The following is a 16,594-nucleotide window of genomic DNA, read 5'->3' on the forward strand; positions in this document are numbered from 1 at the left end:
GAGAGCTGGCTCTTGTGTCGTCTAATCCCCACCCGGAAGCACAGGACATATCAGGAAGGAAGAGGGCATGTCAGGTGCAGGCAGGGAGGTGAGAGGCTGTAATGGAGGTCTTTTATACCAACCTTTCACATGGCTGAAATTTTACAAGGGCCTTACCCCTACCTTGGGGCCATCCACTCATGGTGCGGACTCAGGGAGGTTCTGCTGGGCCTAGCCATCCTCGTTATCTTCTTCAGGGTTAATCAGAAACTTAAGACCAGCACAAGGCATTGAAGAACAGAATGAAATTCAAGCAATGAGGGTCAAGGCAGGGTCTCCAGACTACCAGGATAGCCAACCCCAAACCTGGACCTTTAAACCTGTCCTTAGGCATGTAAGCCAAGTATTAACCCCTCCAAGGGCAACAAGGGAACCCTCCAATTAAGCCTCCCCTATTTAAAGAATGTGAGGCTGCCTTGTGTTTTCCAGGGAGTGTCAGTGAGGTTAGTCAATGGTCCTTATTCAGATGCTGCTTCCTTGGTTGGCACTTGCTTATTCTGTAGACAAAACTTCAAGGGACGCTGAATGGGTGTAAGCCTTGGAACAGAGCAACACATGCCAGTGTGAGAGTCAGCATGAGCTAATGTCTGCTAGGAAAGACACAACCTAAAGAGTATTAAGTAGGTGTTGAAAATAAGGAGCTGCTTTCAAGAAGCCCTCTGTGTGAGAAGGCGTCACATGGCCCTGCTTTGATTGATAATCACAGCTTAGCCTTCTCTTTCCTTCTTGGCTTTTCCCCTACTGTGAAGTCCTTTGCCCCAGCATTTTCATAATGTGCAGGAGCCTAGAAGGGTGGAAGACTGTTATGTTGATACAACTTCTCTGATATACAGCAGATGCTGGATATTACAATATGCCAGCAGCATTCCTAGACAGGGCAGGTGAAATGGCATAAATGTTCCACTAGGCTCTTAACACCCACACAGACAACAAATGAGGAATTCAGTTTTCAGACTGTTGGTCATTTAGGCAAAAGGTGAATTCAGAAATGTCTATTTGTTCCTCAAGAATGAACCATAAATGCATTAAAGAAACAGTCCTTGGCTTGTCTGTGCACAAGACTCAGCAGTTCATATAAACACTACTCTCATACGTTACATTAAAAACACAGCCTAAAGATCCTAACATAGCCAAAGCATCTTATAATAATAGTTACTTCCCATTAACTTTAAAGCTGTTTCCTTAAAGCAATGCACTCTAACAAAAGGTATCTTTTCCCCTTTTCCTACTGCAGGTGTTAGACAGGGGCTTGATACTAAACTGACCTAGTGGCAATCAGAAATAAATCCACTGAAGTGAGTGGAGTTGATCTCTCACACTGGTGGAAATAACATTAGAATTAGGGCCAGAGTCTGACCTGTGCAAGTAACTCCATCAGTGTGAGGCAGTGCTATTGGTATGTATGTGCAGGATCAGGCTTCAGCAGTCTGCACAATCACACAGGATTGCTTGCCCTTGACATGTCCTGCTTGTGGGAAAACTGGTTACCATTCCCTAAATGCGGCTTGAATTGTCCACATTCCAAGCATTTACAAATGCTTTTATTAAAACTATATTCTGGATATTTTCATTATGATCTTAGCCAACACTAATAAAGAATGCTCTTTAGGTTTATGCTCTCCTAGAAAGAGCCCCAAATATTTTACATACAGCACAGGGATTAGGATTCTCACCAAAGAAAAGCGGCCACCTCTGGGGAGGTCACCCTATAGAGCATCAGCAGCACAACTACACAAATACACTTTTAAAGGAAGAAAGCAAAACAAACTGGATCCCGTTGCAACTGTGAGCAAGCACTCTCCAGATGAGCTTTGGCACTGCATTTTGAACAGGGCTGCAAGGCTAGATAGACTGGATGATACAAACTTATCTTAGAAAGGCAGAAGTATCTCACCACAATATTGAATACCCAGCACGGGAAAAGCTTTCAGTTTATCATGATAAAGTCAGTATCAAGATAACGTGAATGCCACAATGAGGCAAAACCTCCTTTTTCATCTCAATTGCTCTAGCCATCTTTATCTTCAACAGCAGATTAGATCATGTTAGAACAAGTCCTTGAGTAGGCGCATTGACTAACATGATTAAATGTGATTTTGCAGCGGAGAGCCAGCAGTGATCCCTTTGTTTCAGCTGGTTAGAACAATTTACCCCCAAACAGCATACCCAAGCCCCGTCTAGACTGACTGCAACATCATCCCAAGCATTGGGTTAATTAATAAGATATCTCAAGGTCATGTTCAAGCATGACCTCATTTACTCATAAAGGCAAGAGAGAGAATTTGTGGTTAACACTGGTCAGGGAACAGTGCCAGCAGATGGTGATGAAGCTCAGTTGCTCAGGCACTTGATTGTATGTCTCATCCAAGCAAGGCGGAAAGCAAAGGGCAGGAAATGCATGTTGAAATATCCTTAGGAAAGTATCAAACCTTCCCCTGGATATTTTATGTACTGTTATTTCCATGCCAGTGCTTGCTTAACAGAAGGCTGCAGTCTAGTCTTTGGGGAGAAATATTGCTCCTGCCATGTTAGAGGGGGAAAGAGAGTGTTTTCCATATCAGCCAGGAGCAATGCCTCCCCCCCCCGGCTTTGATGAAGGATAGTCCTGTATTCTACAAAGCAGACCCCATTCAGTTTCCTTGTCACTTAGGAATGCTCCCACTACAGCATCTATCTTTGAAGCCTGAGCTACAAGAGTCTTTGCTGACATCTGTGCCTTCATCAAGCTCATTTGCTTAGAAACCATAAATACCAGGAACAAACTTACAGAAAAAACTGCAAGAATTCAGGTTCAGGGTAAAACTGGAAGCTGAACCTGAAAAAAGACGAGTCATTCTATGTGGGCTTTACGGTCTTCAGGATTTTATGGCCTCACGATGCCATCTGAAAAAGCCAAGAGATCTGATTGAAACCCAGGCTGCCTAGTTCTCTGCACAGGCCTAGGACTCTGCTGTGCTTTCTGCAGCTGGAGGTATTTGAGGCCCAAAAGCATTCATCATAATTCCCCATTGAGCTACCACTAAGCTCCAAAATATGTCAATAACAGCCACTTGTGCAAGATGCTGCTTGCATTAGCCTGCTTTGTGATTAAGTAACCCTAACCCCTCCACCTCTCCTATCTCCCAGAGTATGTCAGGCAGGTGTTCAGGTACAGACCTCGCCCTGTAGGCAGGGCTTGGGCTCCACTCTGTGTCCAGAGAGTTCAATAGGCCCAAAGGTTACAGCCGTGAGTCCCTTTCCCCTAAACACAATCACAGGGCCCTACTCAGCTATTCCTAAACACTTACAAGTTTCCCCACAGGATGGGGGATTCACAAGGACAGGACAAGAGCCATTTCCTTTCCACACCCTTGAAAATATTGCCTCTCCTAAACAGTGGTCCGGCTAAAAGATTCGGCAGTGTTTGGATGGGTATTGTTTCTTTTCTAGTTGGATCCAGAACCTGAAGTTTGGAAATACCCCAGGGAAGACCGTAATCATGTGTAACAATTAAGTGTCATTCACTGTGAATTCACTGAGACTCATCCAGCCTCTTGCCATTTTTTCCACTTGGCTATGCGGTTTTTGTAACACGCCAGTCCCGAAAACAAAGGGTGTATTTGTCTCACAGTTTATGCCTCTGAACTGGGAGTGAGGCTGAGTGGATGTAAAGCTACCGGTTAGACATAGTTGAGAATAGGGCACGGTGACAAATTGTCCTGGCTGATGTTGAGTTAATTGCCCTGGACATAGCACCACGTACAGCAGAACAGCTTCCAAGAGCTTGCTTCTGTAGCTGCAAGGCTGTATGGATCCCTAAACTCTTTGGAGCATCTTTGCTGTATTGAAGCATTGGCTTAAGAAAAGCCAAGCAAGCTTTTGCAGTACATGACAAGGTGAGCAAATAGGCATGGCTCCAATTTCTAGCACTGTGTTCCACCTGAGGAGAAAGCTCCTAGTAATAAGGCGATGTAACAGGCCTTTTCACCAACTGTCAGCTCCAATCTGCTCCCATCTGCAATCCCCTCACTCTGCTCCAGGCTTCTTGACCCTGAGCTACTCACAGTCACACAATCTCCTGGTAAATTCACAGATGCGTCACCTTCTGAACCCACCCGGTGTCCTCTGTTACTCACCCTGTTTTGTCCCCACCTGGAGGGTTACGTTTCAAGACGGGATGTTTCACTGTTTTTTCCCAAACCTTCTTTACATATAACTTGAGATTCTTAAGTAGCGCAGGATACTTTTGAGCGAGAAAAATCCCCTTTAAAATGTAACCTTTGTGCTAGTGAAAGATGCCCCATCGTCTGGCCTGGCGACTAACAGTTTCTAGTTATCCCCAGGACAGACTTAGCAGCACAGGTCTCCTGCCAGCAACCTGCAGAACTACCAAAGGAGTTGTATCTCCAGAGCCACCGAAATCAGGCCAACAAAGGGACAGTACAACAGCAGGGGCAGGTTTTGTTCATTGGGCATCTGTGCAGAAGTAACTCGATTGAGACGGCTACAAACAAGGATCTTAGCTCAGAACCCAGGGGACTTGGGACATCTTCAGATCCAGATTTTAAAAAGTTGCAGCTGATCTCTAGTCTAAAGAAGGAGCAAGCTAATTCTGCAAGGGACTTCAGCATGCAGCTTGCTTAGGCATGTGAGTAATCCTAATGACTTCAGTGAAAATTACTCATGAGTTCTCTGGGACTACTCACCCACTTACAGGCAAGCACTTGCGAAACAAGGGCCCAGGAATGCAAAACACCAGTGCGTCCAGACTCAAAGACCCCAAGACACAGACGCAATTTTATGCACGGAAGTCATATAAGTGCACATGCAAACATTACTCCATTTCTTTCTCTTACAGCATCAGAATTATCAAACTGAATGAGCACAGATGACCTTACTACTCCAGAATCTAATCAAGTGGGAAACTTCTTCCAACCTCCAGTCACAGAATGATTAGCTTATGCTCCTAACTTCAAAGGTGACTACAGTTTGAAATCCTATCTAATGTCACCATGTTCATTCTTATTTAGAGAAATGTCTGGTCCTTTTCTTCCCCCCAAATGCTGCTAAATTCCTGGCCTCAGCAATAGCTTGTGGTAGGAAGTTCTTCAGGTTAAATGCATGTGGATGTAAAAGTTTTCCTTTCATCAGTTTCTAGTTAGTTGCCCTGTTCATATATGATGAGATACTGACTAGCTACAGTTTTCTTCTTCTTAGTCTTTTTTTGGGAAGAAATATTTATCCATTAAAACATTGGTTTGTTAGATCAAAAGTGTTATGGATAAGGGTCAATTCTGATGAATTTTGCAACTTGAAAACTTATTTCAGGTTTTCAGATTTCTCAAAACATCTCACTTCCACATTTCTAAAGGAAACAAAAATGCTTTTCCAATTTGAAATAACTTGTTCCACTATATTGCGCTAATCATAGCACAATTAAAACAAACATTTAAAATGGTCACAATCAAAATGAAAGTTTCAGCATGAACCAAATCATTTTTTTTCAGTTGTTTGGAACTGAATTGAGTTTTATTTTGTTTCCAGGTTTCCAATTAGCAAAAGTTATTGAAAGTTTTAGTCCCATTTAGGATGGAAAATATATCTGAGATTCTGGACATTTTTCTCAGGACTTCACCCCCCTCCCCCCCATTTCTTGCCCAGTTCTGTCTGTTCCCTTATCAATTATTAGGTTGTTATTTGGTATACATTTTTATAGACATATGTGTGTTATGTTACATGATAATTTTTACTACTGAGTAAAGATTAAAGAAAAAAGACTTGGTAACCAATGACCTGGTCACTGGAGCCGATGTTTACAATGGGAATGCAATCGGCAAACTATTTCTGCAATGTATTTGTTCACCGCCTGGGTTGCACAGAGAAAAGAAGGAGGGCCGGGATGTGGAATGCTCACCTGCCTATCAGTGACTGAAAGCTATTGCCCTGCAGTGTGTTTGGGATGACACTTAATTGCGCTCAAGCCCAGGCCTGCAGGCTGGTGGTGACTGCCAGCCCAGGGACAGGTAAGGGCATGATGTGGGCATGCGTAGAGCTGGAGTGCATTGTAAATTCCGTATCTCCAGGCTACATTAAAGCCTGATCTGAAAGGAAGAATGCCATTCTCCTAATAGCAGGCAGCAGGCCAGTCGTGTGCTTTAAGCTGATTTCCAAGCTATGTAGGCTGGGCCAGCCTGGGGCTGCACAGAGTGCACCTGCCAGTTCTGTGCTCCAGAGGCTCTGCTGAGAGATACAGTCTCTCTAATTGGCTCTAACCGGTTAAAGTTAAAGGCTTTGATTTGCAGTGAAACAGTCCAGCCAGCTGCAGGATGCTACAGGTACATTCTGTCTCTGAGGGGCCATCGGTGTGCAGCCACAATGCCCCTTGCTCCTGAGCCTATTATTCCTTTCTGATTGGCCTTCTCTGCTTGCCTGCTCCATGGCTGGCTGTGCAGAAGTAGCCCTGCTGCTTTTATAGGGCAGGCGAGGGCTGCTGGGGTTTCGGGATCATTAGCAGGCAATGGTCTGGGATGACAGTTTTTACAGGGCTGGCATCAGTGAAGCAGGATAAAGTCCCCACATGGGGAGAAGGCAGAGTGGGTGGGAAAAGGGGGGATCGGAATAAAGTTTGATTGTCAAGAGGACAATAAAACACTTAGCCAGGAGGAGGAGAGGTTACAGATGAGCTGTGCCCCACAGGCATCAGATCTGCCCTGCCCAAGCAAGTGGCTTTGGATCTGTGATTGCTGCAAGCAGGGACCACCCCACCCCAGCCTCTTGCACCTTTACCTGTCTCTGATTTGGAGAGTGTGACCGGGCAGTGCTAGGAACTACTTGAGCACACAACTGAATGACTATCTCTGCTCCAAAGAGCTTATTACTGTGTGCGCTGCCTGTGCGCACTACCTCTGCCCCACACCCTGCAAACTGTGAAGAGGCAGTACTCCAAGGGGACTGAATACCAGAAATGAGGTGATGTGGGGCGCTAAGTACATGCTGCTAAGTTAAGTACACCCGAGAAGGGAACCCAACAGCAGCTCTGAGTGCAAGCTTGGGGTTGGTCCCAGGCAGCCACATCACATTGCCTCGTTTTCAGGCACTGGCATGCGCACAGCGTTAGCAAGCGGATGCTGTATGTGACATAGTCCAGTCAGTTCTCCATGGCCAGGCCCTAGGAGACAACAGATGGATGGAGGGACACAAGGTGACAGCAGTCAGAGGGACGATCTGGGTCCTAGCACACTAGCTGCCTAACTGAGCGTGTCTATACATGTGCTCCGGGGTGGAAGGGAGTGAGCTTTCATGAGAGTGGCTCTGAGAGCTGCTCTAATTAAAGCACTCGCAGCATCATGTGTATGCAGCATCCCGCACTTCAAAATGGTGGCAGGCGTGCTTTAACTAAAACTTGTTTGAAGAACTTTAAAAGCACCCCTGCCGCCGTTTTGAAACGCCGGGATGCTGATACATGTGATGCAGATGCTGCTGGAGTGTGCTAATAAGCACGGTCTAGCAGAATCATAGCAAGCTAGTCTGCTCTGACACGTGCTAATTGGCATGCGTCCAAGCAGAGCTCTGGCACGTGTATAGGGGCCCTGAGTGTTTTGTAGGCTCAGGGGAATTTGAAGGGGGGATCTGAAAGAGGACAATGACTGATGTTCCTGGGCAGCGCCTCCCGAGCAGGGTGGGAGAATGTATGAAGGTGCTTGCTTGAAAAATAAATGGGCAGGTGATGGAGGTTGACATCAGACTCTGGGAGGAGGGAGAAGCCAGCATTCCTCGGGAGAATGAGAGATGACAGGTAGAGCGGAGTAGGCCGTAGGAGCCATGAAAATAAGAACAAGGAGCTTAGGTTCAGCATGACAGAGAAGTTGGAGCCTGTTAAGCGTTTTCCGCGGGTGGCTAACATGGTCCGTGGGGCAGGAGAGCAACCTCTGCAGCAGCATTCAGAGTGATTCTAAGCAGATCAAGCCTGCGTTTGTCTTTGCCAGGAAAAGGCAATAATCCAGATGAGATGATGAGCGCCTGAGGAGAGTTTAAACGGGGTGGATTAAGGGCAAAGGACAGAGTTTAGAGATACTACGTACAAGTGATCTGCAAGACAGAGAATGGTTTGAGTCAAAGATGACATCCAGGTTACAAGACTAAGCAACAGGCAGCCTAGTACTATGATCAGAAGGGGGGTAGTGGAGTGGGGCAGGGGAAGGGGAGAGTAAGAGCTTTCTTTTAGCCATGCTGAATTTGAGCTGCTGGCTCCCCAAGGAGATGCCAAACTGCAATTTCAGTGTGAGATTTAGAGGAGGGGCGTGAGTGACTATGTTTAAAGTGACTGACAAATCGATGAGGATGAGGATGAGGATGGAGTACTGGCTCTGGGATTTGGTTAGGAAGAGCTCTTTGGAGACAGCAATTTCAGCAGAACCTAACAGCTGGAGGCCGGATTGAGGCACCGGAGGACAAGCTCCAGACAGCAACTATACACAGCATGTTCCAGGAGCGTAGTAATGCAGGGAAGAAGGAAGATGGGTGGTGGTTAAAGAGGCAAATGGGGTTAACAGAGTTTAGCAAGGGAGAGAGATTAAAGCTCGCTTGTTTGTCAAGTGAAGGAGCTGGAAAAGTTTAAGAGGTTACAGAGAAAAAGAGGTGAGAGTGGGCATGCAAGAGTGAACAGGATGGGCAAGTTGTACTTGACCTTTTTAAGTGGCAAACCCAATTTCCACAGGAGAAACCTGCAGCCAGGAGTTACAGGGAACTGTATCCGCCCACACCCAACCTGCCCTGTTCAGATGCCAAATGCTTTTAATCAAACATTCTTGAGGGAGCTATTGAGTGAAAAATAGTCACAGAAATTATTCAGCTACCAATTTCCAATAAAGAAAGAGTGAGAATTCTCCCGTGCTTCTCCCAGGACAATCTGTGAGCAAAGAAGTGCAATGAATCACAGCCAGCCTTTGTAATGGATGCTTCTCCTATTTTTGCTGTACTGGGTGGTCCTGGTAGTGCCAAGGGCCTATTTGTTGCATGATTTGAGGGCACCGCTGGAAAAAAGGGGTTGTGAATGTAGCTCAAATGTGCTGTTGGGACCTAACTACTGCTCCCCACTGCAACAGCTCAGCCCTGTTTCAGGATACTTGTGATAAGGCTGCTCCGAGCTTAGTGCCAAGGAAATGACTGAATACAATTTGTGGCTTCCTTTCATTATCGAGTTAGGAGAATAATTGCATGAGCACAAGCTGCACTTGAAACCCACTGCACATAGCTCTGTTTCTCCAGAACGGTTTAAACTCTTGTGTCCAGGTCAGCAACTACCTGAATCTCAGGGTCTGAATAACTCAGGCAGTAAGCATGTCAGCAGCATGTCTGAGTATTCAGGGCAGGGCTAGTAGCAGGTGTTTCACCAGTCCTGTGCAGGTTTGCTAATCACTCATCTCTGCTCAGGGAAAGAAGGGAAAAAAAACAAACCCGGCAACTTGTCCTGCCAGTTGCTTGCACCTGCCCTGACTACATGCAAATGAGAGTGAGCCTGCTGCCTCATGTCAGGAATGAGTTACACCCCCAAAGCTGAGGCACAAAAATGTGAGGACCATCAGCAACTTGCATTGAAGCCCACGGATAATAGTGGGTAATTAAGGAGCCTCCAGAACAAGACAGCTCTATTATTGCAGCTGACACAGGAGTGTTGTAAAAGAGACCTCAGTGCAAAACATCTTTGATACTGAGTCCATCCAGCCTCAGTGAGCTGAATGTGAGTGCACACTTGGCAATAATCCCAGATGGGGAAGACAAGAAGGTGATGTTGCTTCCTAGCTCTTCTTAAGCAGGGAAGAAAGGAAACAGGGAACATGTGGGGGCAGGTGAGCCTGGTCGAGCCGTCCTATAACAGAGTTTAGAAGAATGCAAAAGGGATCAAATCTGAAGGATTCAGTAGAAATTGCGCAAAAAGCCTGGAGAGTTTCATACTGCTTGAATCTGCGCATTTAGAAGCAACCTGTAGGAGTCTATCACAAGAAGCACAGCCTTTCTCAAATGAATTCAACAAAACTTTCCTATACAAGCTAGGAACAGGGGAGGATACTGCAGTTTCCTGGCCATCATGTCCTGTCATGCTGGAGGGCCCCCAAAGGATGAAGAACCAAGGGAGCCCAATCCTGAGCGGTGAAGCCAGCAGAAGCTAAGGACACTCAGCAGGTCATCGACACCACTCAGGACCCAGCCTGAGAGATCCAAGGAGCAGCAAATTGCTCTAAGGGAAGTTGGAGAACAGCAGTTGGTAAAAAAAAAGTCACAGAAATACAACAGTTTGGGACAGGACAGGAAGTGGAGAATACTGGACCCACCCACTTAAAACAGCAAATGGATGGAGGGATTTAGGGACTCAGAAGATGAGATTTAAGTTGAAATTTGACCAGCACTAACACCCTTTCGCTGTTAAAAGCCAAGTGCTGTGTATCTCTATGGCCCAGGTAGGGTCTGTAGGGTGCACAGCAAACAGTAGAGTGAGTTTTCATCTTCAGCTGGTGCATCAACGTTACAAAGACAGGCAGATCATTTCTTGCATGCTTCATGTAGCTCCACCAGCGAGACAGACATAGCAGAAATTGTTACTGGTTCATGGGCATTGACCAAGTTCTGTTTCCACTGCTCAGATTGAAATGAGACCACCCCAACACGGGAAACGGTGAAGAGGTTCCAACTAAAGCCTCATTGAGAAGTGGAGAGGTGACTTGAAAAACAGGAGAGCTGTTAATCTCAGCACTGCCACCAGTTCCTCTCTCTAGCTTTGGCCTCTCTCCGTGCCTCAGTTTCCCCATTTGTAAAATGAGATGAATGACACTTCCCTTCCTCTGCAGTGTGCTGTAAGGTCAAGGGTGGTCAATAGGCTGTAGGTGCTCAGTATTATTTTGAGCTGATCTCCAACAAATCACTGCTAAGGATTCAAGCAAAAGCAGTAGGTTAATATGCAACTACAAACACTTCACCTACTTTTGGCACAGACACTTTCATACACAGCACCACAGCAAGGGGGGAGAGTGGGGCGACTGCCCCAGGTGCCGAAGTGAAGTGGCGCCAACAAGCACTGCCCAGCCAGGGTGGGGCACAGGATGGAGCCGTGGGGATGGGGGGAAGGCAGCTCCCACCACTGCGTGCAGTCCTGGGCACACATGGAGGGGCATGTGCCCCCTGGAACTGTGCATGGGTGAGGGCGGGCTGCTGCTGTGGGCTTTGCGCTGGGCACCAAACTTCATTGGTATGGCACTGTTCATACAAGCTGTATTTAACAGAGTTAAATAAAGAGCAGCCCTGAAGGAGGGGGGCAGAGAGATTTCCATCTGGGATTTGGACTAAGATGAGAACCAGTTCAATGTGAAGTGACAGAGAAGCCCCAGCTGCAGAGGAGAAGGCTCTTGCACCCTTGACTGGAGAGAGGCAGAGAGAGACAGAGCACAAAGCAGGCCAGGGAAAGAGATAGGTCAAAGTGGAACAAAGCCAAGAAAGGTTTAAACGCAGATGGGCCTCAGTCTCATGCACCATGGCCTTCCAGGCTTCCTTTATTTGTCCCCAAGGCAACAGGCAGGTTCTTCAGTTGCTCCATTCAGTTGCTCAGCCTCCCTCCCTGTGTCCACCATGTTAGTGGCCATCTTGCCGGGACCCCTGCCGGGGGGGAGTAACTGTCTGGGTAGCCTGTGCATGCACTTCACATCACGGGCAACACGGGCAAGAAATGAAAAAGCCTTTCATTTCTGCTGACCTGAGTTCAAATGTGACTTAGGTCAACAGAAATGAGTTTAGCAGTTTCACGCTAGCCACCAGGGGATATTTGTCCACATGTCAAACTCCCTGCACACTTGAGCACAAATTGCAGTTTGTTCTCGGAGGTGTCCTGGCAGGAGCTGAGTGAGGAGTTTCATACTGCCTGTCTGTGCTCCAGCAGGACCATGAGATGCATATTAGCAGAGCTGGCCAGAGAAACTTTGATGGAGCCCGATAATCCTTTGGAATATGCTGTTCTGTCAAAATCAAAGCGTTTCACAGAATTGGGTCAATTCCCCTCACTGGAACTTCATTTAGATAAAAGAGAGAAAAGGTTCCAGCACTGTTTAAACATCCTGGTTCAATATTTTGGACCAAAATATTTTGGTTTTTCAGTTTGAAATGTCTTTTCATTTTACTTTGCTTAATTTTTACCAGTATTATATAGCATTTTTAAATGCTAAACTGGTCAGCAATGAAAGGGCCTGTCTTGGACACCTCAAAAGGTTTTACCCCCACCCCACCCCCCCGCCTGCAAATTGTTCTTTGAGCAAATTTCGTAAATTTGGGATTTCTGTTTCAATTGGGAATGAAGCCAAATTTCACAATCTTTCCCAAAATGGAGCAGCTTTCCTCTCCAGGGCTCTAGTCATTAGCAAAGATGGGCTGGAATAGATGAGAGGAGCCAGACACTTCTTGAGCTCAAAAAGACTTCTGCTTCTGGGTTGATTTTGCTCTAAAATGGGGCACAAAAGCTAGGAATGCTTGTAAATCAAATAATTTGTTTGCAAATATCTAGTTGGTCTAATAAATGATATCCCCTCTTCCACACGTTGTGATTCTTGAGTTCCAGCCCTGCTTTCTTGCATAATCTGCCTCCCTTTCCCCAGATTCATATTACACTGCTCTGCTGGGGGGGGGGGGGTCTAAAATGGAAGATTAAGTGTTTGTATGAAAAGCATTTTGAAATATAAGATGCTAATTTTGCTCACTCAAGGACTTAGTTGGATAGAGGCCAGTGGGACCACTGGCACGACCAGCGACTACTTGAGTGAGTAAAGGTTTCCCAGATCAGACCCAAGCTACTCAATATTAATATAATTAATCCCCAGTTTCACCACCCTAAACCATCTGTGAAGCTGAAAGAAAACTAAACATCCCGTCTTTTAAAAGAAACTTCTTGTTGGCTTCCCCTTGGAATGTGGGAGTGAGTGACAGGTACTCGGCAGAGAAGAAATATGGAGTGTAAGAGTTAGAAACCTGCAGAAGCCCTCCTGTTCCCCAGCCTGCAGCACCACAGATGTTCCTCTCTGTCCACCCAACACTATACCTGCCGTTGCAGTGAAATCAGAATTGGCATCAGATGACAAAAGCACTTTCCAAACCATTTCTTTCGCAGCAGGCTGAAGGAAACCTGCACTTCAGTTTTCCTTTAAAGAGCTTGTGCCTCTTGCCAGTGATTTGAGGACAAAATAAATCCCTCACTTTTTTCCTCTCTAAGCGTTTGCACCCGCACAGTGGGACCTCCACACGCAGCGGGAGAGTGGAGTATTTTGCAGTCAGGATCTACCAAAGCTCTCTTCTCTCTGCCCTCGGGATGATCCTAAGAGGCTCCATGTGCTGAAAGAGCCAGGAGCACAGAGTCCTACTGACTCAGTCTTTTGACCTTGATGCCTTAGTGTTAACGTGCTGTGTTACAGGGAGCAGAGGGGGGGGGGGTGTGAATCAGCATGAAGCACTTAGTCAACACTGAGCCCAGTGTTTAACCTGGTTCTGGGGGCATTCTCCCTGTGGAGTCACTACTGGCCTCAATGGCTCAGCAGGGTGCTGGGTGCGTGTGTTTCTTACTTAGTCAGCCCTGGCTCCAGTGACTCCGTATGATCCTTGAAGGGATCTTGCTCTGGAGTCAGTACTGAGCCCAGTGCCACAGCAGAGCTCTGGGAAGGTTCATTTCCTACTCAGCATGGTCCTCTGTTTGTACTGGGCCCAATGCCCAGTGCTCCAAGGGGTGCTGCCAAACATGCTATTTTTCAAATAACCATTTAAAGCCTAGGCCTCGATGTCACTGATATCTCGACACATGCTGGTGAAAGACAAACCCTGGAGGCAGGTTCCTCTGCCTGTGTTCTTTGATCAGTTGATTTACAAATACTTTGGGCCTGACTCACTACTGGTACGTTAGGGCTGTTCCCAGGTTCACCCAGTGACCAAACCAGTGTCTTAGACTCGAGTCTCCTCCCAAAACTCCAGTGGCCGCTCGATGCCCATAGCTCCAGACCTAGCCCATTCCCGTCTCAATCTTGAGGCTGCCTGTGCTTTGACACACCGGCATGAGTCTCAAATATAACTTAAAAAAAATAAAATACAGTAAATTTTGTTTTCTGAAACCCGGGGAGAGTCAGGAGAGACAGACATAGGAATCAAGCCTTAAAAAAGAGTTTGCAGTCATTAGCCAATTCCTGTTGGGGGACAGCCCTATCTGGAACTTAAGGTGAAGCCTGTCACCCCTCATCCAAGCAAGCATTTCAATAACTAGAAGCTGATGCAATTAACACATCTTCAGGCGGGAGACTTGAGCCTGTCTCCCTAACACCTGATGTGCCACTTCAGGGTCCCTGGAGAAGTGACACCAGCCTGAGAAGGTAGTGGGGTGATAGGAAGCCTTCAGGACCTCTGTATCACCCTCTCCACCAGCTTGTTAATATCCAAAGTGGCTGTGATAAGAAGCAGTTCCCAGGTCCACAGGTGGGAAGGTGTCAAGTCGTACGCTCGGAACTATAAACAGTATGCACTCATAAAAAGATCAAAGCGGAAAGAGTTTATTTTCAATGTCTGTTTCCTCGACGGAGCTGAGAGACAAAGAGCTTTTTAGGGGGCGAGAGGGGGGAGGCGAACCTGAAGGGGTAGGAAGAATTGGTTCTGATGCTTTAATTTCTGTGCATTGGACAAGAGGCGCTTGGAATTGTGCTTGAAGCAGCTACCAGTCTGCAGGACAGGATTTCACCGTGATCAGATATTTTCAGGTTTCGGTGTTCTAGCTGCCAAGCCGAGGTGATATAACTCATTGGTTTTTCCCCAGCTATTTGCCACTACAGATATGAAGTTTGGTATGATGTCCTTTGTTCCTGGAAATGCCCCTCATGCCCCGAACTGGATGGAGCGTTGCCACCCAGTTTATCAGCTGTCCTAACTAAGTATGCTCAGGGACTGGAAGTTTGACTCTCAGAGGGTGTGGCTACATGAGATGGTTAATGCGAAGTAGCCTAATAACACTGTGCAGTAGCATGCCAAACCGAAACTGTGCTAACATGCTACCGCGCAGTAGTATTAGGCTACTGTGCAGTAAGCATGACAAAAAAAAGTGTGCTGGGGCTACTACTTGGTAACTGTAGTTACTGTGCATTTAGTTAGTGCTTCATTAAGCAAATACTAAGCTAAATGTGAAATAACTACCGTGCATTAATGAACATGTAGACACACCCAGAGGGTCTGTAGAACGAGAGTGGAAGCAACAGGACAGGTCTGCTTCTTGCTCGTGACAGTGCCCCTGGCACAAAAAGCACATGAGCATTAGCTTGTAAAACAGAAGTCCTTAAGCAAACTATTGGGAAACCTGGGCTGATTTTAGAGAGAATATGCTTCCACCATACAGACAGGCATGCACACTGCGACAACTGAATCACAACATACACATAGGAATAAGTATTTGAATTTCCAAATAGGCCTAAAACAGAGGCAGCAACATCCCATTCCCACCCATATTCAAAGGAAGCTGAGCACCTAATGATACCAGGTCCCTCTGAAAAATCCCAGTCTGCACTTTTTTCCCCAGTGATCATGTTTGTTACGAGCATGTGACTGGGGATGTCCAAAAGGACCGACTTGGAAGAGCAAATCAGAGCACAAGAGGTCAGAGAGCATATTTCGGTGTTGTAACAGATTCTTCGTGGCAAGTCTGATGAATGTATCTGGCTTTTCAGGGCTCTCGACACTGCTATTATTTTACTTAATCATCCTCACTCCCTGACAACATTTTGATTTAAGAATAATTTAAGTCAGTATATTTTGTTACTTAGCAAACAGGAAGCCACCTCCTGCTACCATCTGACTCAAGGCTCATTCTAGCCTAAAAAATATACCAATCAGCACGTGCAATTTCGAGAGCCATCACCACAGCATATAGAGACTGGAAGCTCTCCCTTTGCTATTTGTTTTACCTTTCTGAGATTATCACTTTGCAGTGCGTTGGTACAGCTCTCTGAGATATTTACTATGATTGGGTCACCGGGTCAAATCCCAAAGACCTTACTCCTCCCTTTCCTCAGGCAAAACTCGCAGGAGTAAGGACTGCTTGATTTGGCTGGTACCCAGAAAGTGCCCGGCCTCAACAATGCATCCTTTCTGCTCCATTGTAGAACAGACCTGAATGATGTAATTCGGTATGAGCTCACTGTCCTTCCCTCCACGTCACATGGGCCACAGCCCTGCACCCGTGTCCCAGGCAGCTGCCTCCTCCCTGACATGAACACACAGAGTGTCAGTGTTAAACATTCGTATGGAAATGTCCTGAGGCAGGAAATAGGTAACATCTGTCCCGGAATTCATAGCACCTGCTTCCTCACACAACGTGTGCTGCTAACCTAAGCAGTTCCCCCTGTAGGAACAGATATTGCGCTGTGTAATGCTGCTCAATGCAGCCCGCAGCGTGGCTGGTTTAGTCAATGGAGAGAAACAAACATTTGTCCCTTAACAATACATTCTTGTTTGAGCATCCACTGACGACCTCTGTTCACGTTTGGAGCAAGATGTGTGCAGCCCGCCCTTGACGTAC

General features: G+C 46.4%; 1 long non-coding RNA gene across 2 annotated transcripts in view; it reads right to left on the reverse strand.

Moving 5' to 3' along the window:
* Positions 1–16,594, reverse strand: part of LOC149856683 (uncharacterized) — a 71,656-nt gene that overhangs the window by 2,594 nt on the left and 52,468 nt on the right. The window lies entirely within an intron of this gene.

The sequence above is a fragment of the Crocodylus siamensis genome, chromosome 10 (assembly GCF_052110815.1).
Source record: "Crocodylus siamensis isolate JL-2025a chromosome 10, ASM5211081v1, whole genome shotgun sequence".
NCBI classification, from domain to species: domain Eukaryota; kingdom Metazoa; phylum Chordata; order Crocodylia; family Crocodylidae; genus Crocodylus; species Crocodylus siamensis.